This window comes from Scylla paramamosain, chromosome 4 (genome assembly GCF_035594125.1).
Source record: "Scylla paramamosain isolate STU-SP2022 chromosome 4, ASM3559412v1, whole genome shotgun sequence".
NCBI classification, from domain to species: Eukaryota; Metazoa; Arthropoda; class Malacostraca; order Decapoda; family Portunidae; genus Scylla; species Scylla paramamosain.
This window is the reverse complement of record NC_087154.1, coordinates 35,301,301-35,307,026: the sequence shown is the minus strand read 5'-3', so window position 1 is coordinate 35,307,026 and position 5,726 is coordinate 35,301,301. Positions and strand designations below refer to the sequence as shown.

At 41.1% G+C, this 5,726-nt stretch overlaps 1 long non-coding RNA gene across 2 annotated transcripts in view; it reads right to left on the bottom strand.

The window, feature by feature from the left end:
* LOC135097504 (uncharacterized) overlaps positions 1 to 5,243 on the bottom strand; it is a 16,509-nt gene extending 11,266 nt beyond the window's left edge. For both annotated transcript variants that reach the window (XR_010265760.1, XR_010265754.1), the window contains exons 1-2: positions 5,118 to 5,243; positions 2,381 to 2,508 (exon numbers count right to left, since the gene is read on the bottom strand). This is a non-coding gene — a long non-coding RNA (uncharacterized LOC135097504). The remainder of the gene's footprint in view (positions 1 to 2,380; positions 2,509 to 5,117) is intronic.
* Between the last annotated feature and the right edge of the window lie 483 nt (positions 5,244 to 5,726).

The window sequence follows — 5,726 nt, the reverse complement described above, 5'->3', positions numbered from 1 at the left end:
GTTACGGGCCGAGGATGCAGTGTTACAGACCAAATGCAGTGTTACAGGACAAGGGTGCAGTGTTACAGGTCAAGGGTGCATTGTTACAGGCCAAGGGTGCAGTGTTACAGGCCAAGGGTGCAGTGTTACAGGCCAAGGGTGCAGTGTTACAAGCCAAGGGTGAATTGTTACAGGCCAAGGGTGCAGTGTTACGGGGCAGAGGCATGATGAAGGAAATATATAACATCGAAGAGTACTGGCCAGGTAAGTTGTGCAGTGTTGTTGACAGGTGATATGCGTTACACCAATGGCACTGTATGATGGGCAAAGGAATTACGCGGCCCATTATACAGTGTGCATATTCAATCTTCATTTTATAATCAAAGAGGATGAGCACAAAAGAGAGGGATAAATTTCTCTGACATATCACCAACATTTTATACAAAGGGCGTTGATAACAAAATGCGTAACGTCTTTGTAACACTATGAGGCAACGTGATCGGCCACCACGTATCTCTTATTGTTCGAATATACTAGAGTAAAAACTACAGACAGAATCGGCTTTTCTCCAAATCCATGCATCACTACTTATCCCCAGACTAACAACATAGGGGTTTCCTGAGGCATGAAGGAACACAAGAAAACAAGTACCATGTTAGAAAATAGCTACGAGCGTCACAGTAATTTCCAACGCTCCTCTCTGTATCATTCTCTTCTATATACATACGAATATTTGCTAACACACACACACACACACACACACACACACACACACACACATATACACACACACAAGAACCCAAAATTTCCCGGACTGTCCTCTTGAACCGCCGACGAGGATTCAGCACAATCTGGGAAAGGCAGTGGTTCAAACGCTTCAAACCATTTGCCCCCTTCCCCCTCTCTCCCCTGGAAAAAAAAAAAAAAATCCATAGTGGAGTGATGAAAACGTCTAGATGGTGAGCGGTTGAAAAACTCAGCCATTCAACACAAGCGATTCCAACGTGTATCCAGGGCGCGTGGGCGATTCTTTCCGGGAAGCAGCGGTTCCGAGAGGTCGCAGATGTCTGGTTGGGAACTGTACACTGAACTCAGGAAAGGAAGATACAGGCCATTGATGGACACACACACACACACACACTCTCTCTCTCTCTCATCGTTTATCAGAACGTCAACTGTACTGATTCACTGTTGTTTTTCTTAGTAACTAAAAATGGTAATGCAAATTTTATCACACTAAAAAAATGTAAATAAAATGTCCCGCTGAACACAAAAATTTAGATCGAGTCCAATGGCAAACCATGGCGGTGGAGCTGTCCAAGTTGTCCAAGTTGTCCAAGTTGTCCAAGTTATCCAAGTTTGTCAAATAGTATTGGACAACGTGGGCATGACGTGAACGTACTGTGCTGAATGACATGCTAATATTAGTGTACAAGTACGAGTACATGCACTGTGTGTGTGCGTGTGTGTGTGTGTGTGTGTGTGTGTGTGTGTGTGTGTGTGTGTGTGTGTGTGTGTGTGTAATTCGAGTTGTGCATGATTTTCTATTTCGATGACATGTTCTCTGCATGTAGGAATAATATTGTAAAACGAAAGGAAAGACGAGAGCCACTGGGATGTGATCGGACATTCAGAACGCTTAATCTTTACCATCTGAAATTGAAACGAATAGCATGCGCTGCCAATACTGATGGATAAGAATTCAACTGAAGAAATGTGTATTGCCTGTGAGATAATTGCAGTGGGAACAGACAACAGCCACAAACACAGGACACAGAAATAGAGCAATACACCAGCTAGATTGCCGCCTGGGTCGCCCTTTGCAGTGGTTCATCTGTAGTCTGCGTTTAAATGAACTCCCACGGCGCCATTTGTGCGAGGAACGCATCGTCCAACAGAATGTGCAACTCAAAGGAAAGGATCAGTTGGGGGTTTGGGAGCACGTGTGGAAGTTTAACATTTTCTTGTTGAGGAATTCAGTGTACTGCCGATGTTCAATCCTTTTCCATGCTCGTACCTCTTAATGAACTGAATCATGGTCAAGGCTGCCTCTATATAATGGTCACAGTAAAGAACTTCCATAGCTTATAAGGATAATCTACGTGGCTAGGGTGAACAAATGTTGTATGCAAGATGGATAACCCGCATAAAAATGTGCCGGACAGCTACTGTGTTGCTGGTAAAGCTGAGTAGTGAGATGAACTCGTGAACATGCGGATAAGCAGAAAACATTTACTGGACTAGAACAGGTTATTGTTATTAATGCAACAGGCCAACAACACTGCCACATGGGCTGTGATCCAGACAAGTAAACAGTGACCTCACCGTTGCAGAAGTACATAAAACAAACTCGTAATTGGTAGTTGATGTAGCCATTTGACGAAGTCCCAGATGTACTCACCAGAAAGGCAGAGCATTTCAGGCACCAAAGATCAAAGAAAATCTTCAGGATTTGAAAGTTCTACGCCCACCAGCAGCGGAGCGCCCTCACAAAGCTTTTCTCAAAAGCAAAGGAAGAGGCAACGACCTCTAAAATAGGAAACCAATAGTAACAACAGCAATAACAACAACAACAATAATAATAATAATAATAATAATAATAATGATAATAATAATAATAATAATAATAACTAGCGTTACCCGTAGATATACCACGGTATGATAATTTAACAATTATAACATTTGATACGTATGCTTAAGAGAAAGAGGAAGAGGAAGAGGAGGAGCAGGAGGAGAAAGAGGAGGGGGGAAAAGGAGGAAGAGCAGGAAGAAAAAGAGGAAAAGGAGGAGGAAAAAGAGGAGGAGGAAAAGAGGAGGAGGAGGAGGAGGAGGAGGAGGAGGAGGAGGAGGAGGAGGAGGAGGAGGAGGAGGAGGCGATGTAAAAAGAGAATGATGGAAACAGATGGTGTAGAGGACTTAATCAAAATATGTAGATATGATACTCAAATAGAGTGGTAGATGAGTGGAACGGACTCAGTAATCATGTAGTTAGTGCCAGGACACTAGAGAGCTTTAAGAGAAGATTAGACAAGTTTATGGATGGGGGTAACAGATGGAAATAGGTAGGAGTGTTTCATACAGGGACTGCCACGTGTAAGCCTGGTCGCTTCTTGCAGCTTCCCTTATTTCTTATGTTCTTATGTTCTTAAGACGTGACAAACGGAAGAAACACACACAAAAAAAAATAAATAAAATAAAAAAAAATAAAATAAAAACAAATAAATAAAAAAAACAAAATAAAACAGATGTAAACAATAATTTCTAAGAGCACAATCTCAATAACCAATCATAATTCATTCATTCACTTATTTCTTTTTAAAATATAGTCAAATTCTTCGCATATTTGCATTTATTTTTTCACCTAATAATGAATGTATTCAGAATTTAAACCCAAACGGTCAAGTCTAAATTTGGAGCGCCTTAACAAAGCACGGCATCTGCAGCAAAACACTGCCTCGCGAAACCTGAACCACCGCCTCACATTACAGTAAACAGCAAGGTGGCTCACTGCTACACCATGAAACCCTTCGGAAAGCCAGTGAAGAGAGCAAGGATACCAGAGAGAGAGAGAGAGAGAGAGAGAGAGAGAGAGAGAGAGAGAGAGAGAGAGAGAGAGAGAGAGAGAGAGAGAGAGAGAGAGAGAGAGAGAGAGAGAAATTATAAGATAACGACGAGCTGAATGACGGACAGCGGGGCATAAGAGGGATCAAGAAGGAAGCGTGTGTGGTTAAGACTTGAGAGGAAATGAGTGTGTGTGTGTGTGTGTGTGTGTGTGTGTGTGTGTGTATGTGTGTGTGTGTGTGTGTGTGTGTGTGTGTGTGTGTGTGTGAAAGGGGCGAGAGGAGAATTATAAGCATAGAGACAATGGTGGAATAATGCAGAAAATACCTCACTGGAGAGGAAGACGAATACAGTTTAATTAAAACAACAGATAATGTTGCAGCCCCCACATAAATATGAAAACAGAAATATGAGAAAAAAATAATAAAAAGGAAGAGAAGGAGGAAAAGAAAAAAATGAGGCGAACGAAGAGGAGGAGGAGGAGGAGGAGGAGGAGGAGGAGGAGGAGAAGGAGGAGGAGGAGGAGGAGGAGAAGGATAAAGAGAATCACAGACCAAGATTATACCCCTGAATGGTGCTGGAAGGATTATAAAGAAAGAGATTGGACTGGTATTTGATTAGGCACGACAATGGTTGAAATCGAGAAAGAGAGAGAGAGAGAGAGAGAGAGAGAGAGAGAGAGAGAGAGAGAGAGAGAGAGAGAGAGAGAGAGAGAGAGAGAGAGAGTAATGAACGGAGTGTGGTAGGGAAGACGGAAGGGGAAGGGAAAGAGGAAGAGAAAGGATGAGAGAGATGGAGAGAAAGAAGACTGACACTAAAGACAAAGGAAAGAGTGAGAGTCGAGTGTGAAAGTCAGATAAAAGAATGAGAGAAGGGAGAGATAAGAAATGAACATACTCATATTCTAACGACAAAAAGGCAACTTAAATCTTACGATAGATATACAGAGAGAGAGAGAGAGAGAGAGAGAGAGAGGAGAGAGAGAGAGAGAGAGAGAGAGAGAGAGAGAGAGAGAGAGAGAGAGAGAGAGAGAGAGAGAGAGAGAGAGAGAGAGGAGAGAGAGAGTGGCAATGTAAATGTAATCAATCCTTGTGTGAAAAAATTAACGATTGAGTCTATTATGTGCTTGAAGAAAGGCTTATTCGATTAAACCACAACAATGAAGAGTTTGGAACAATGAGAGAGAGCTTATAAAATCACACAATAGAGGAGGGATGTGCTGGAGCTGGTGGGAACGAAGGAATTACCAACTATTGTCATATAAAAAAAATAGAATAGATAAAAAAAAATGACGGTGACAAGAAGAACAGGAGCAAAGTAATTATAACAACAAAGGCAGAAATAACAATGATACTAATGAGGAAGAAGAATGACAACCAAAGAAATGAAAAAAAAAAAAATGTGAGTAGAAAAAGTGAGAAGAAGCAGAAGCAGAAGCAGAAGCAGAAGAAGAAGAAGGAGAAGGAGAAGGAGGAGAAGAAGAAGAAGAAGAAGAAGAAGAAGAAGAAGAAGAAGAAGAAGAAGAAGAAAGAGAAGGCGATAGAGAATCAAGGAGGCCTCTTGTGGAATACATTTACCTGCCCAAGAGACAACACGAGGCAGAAGGGAACGAAAACTCCCTCAATACAATGCGGTTTGGGAGATCGCGAGCGAGGGAGGATTGAGAAGCCTTCCCCACACTGGGCTCGGCAGGACAGAAGACTGTAAGTAGACTCATCAAATTAATACTAAATACAGACCGCAGATGCACATGATTAAAACAACAAATTAAGTTTTCGCAGGCAAAAGATTAGATTAGTTTTCACGGAAATAAATTGCGGTAAGCTTGTTAGAAATGATAAAGTGGAGGTTGATCTGATTAATTAACAGTGACAAAGGCGTGGAATAACAGCGCCAATATTAAATAAACAACATGGGAGATTATGAATGATTCAAACATTATCTGATGTTATCTGATATTCATAAAATATGCAGCACCTAGTTGGGTATTATTTCACTTGACGAGTACGGTATATAATAGATTTATTCTTCTTTTTCTTTTCTTCTTCTTTTCTTTTCTTTTCTACTTCTTCTTCTTCTGCTTCTTCTTCTTCTTATTATTATTATTACTATTATCATCATCATCATCATCATCATCATAATCATCATCATCAATACCACGATAGCTATTATTATTGTTATTGTCA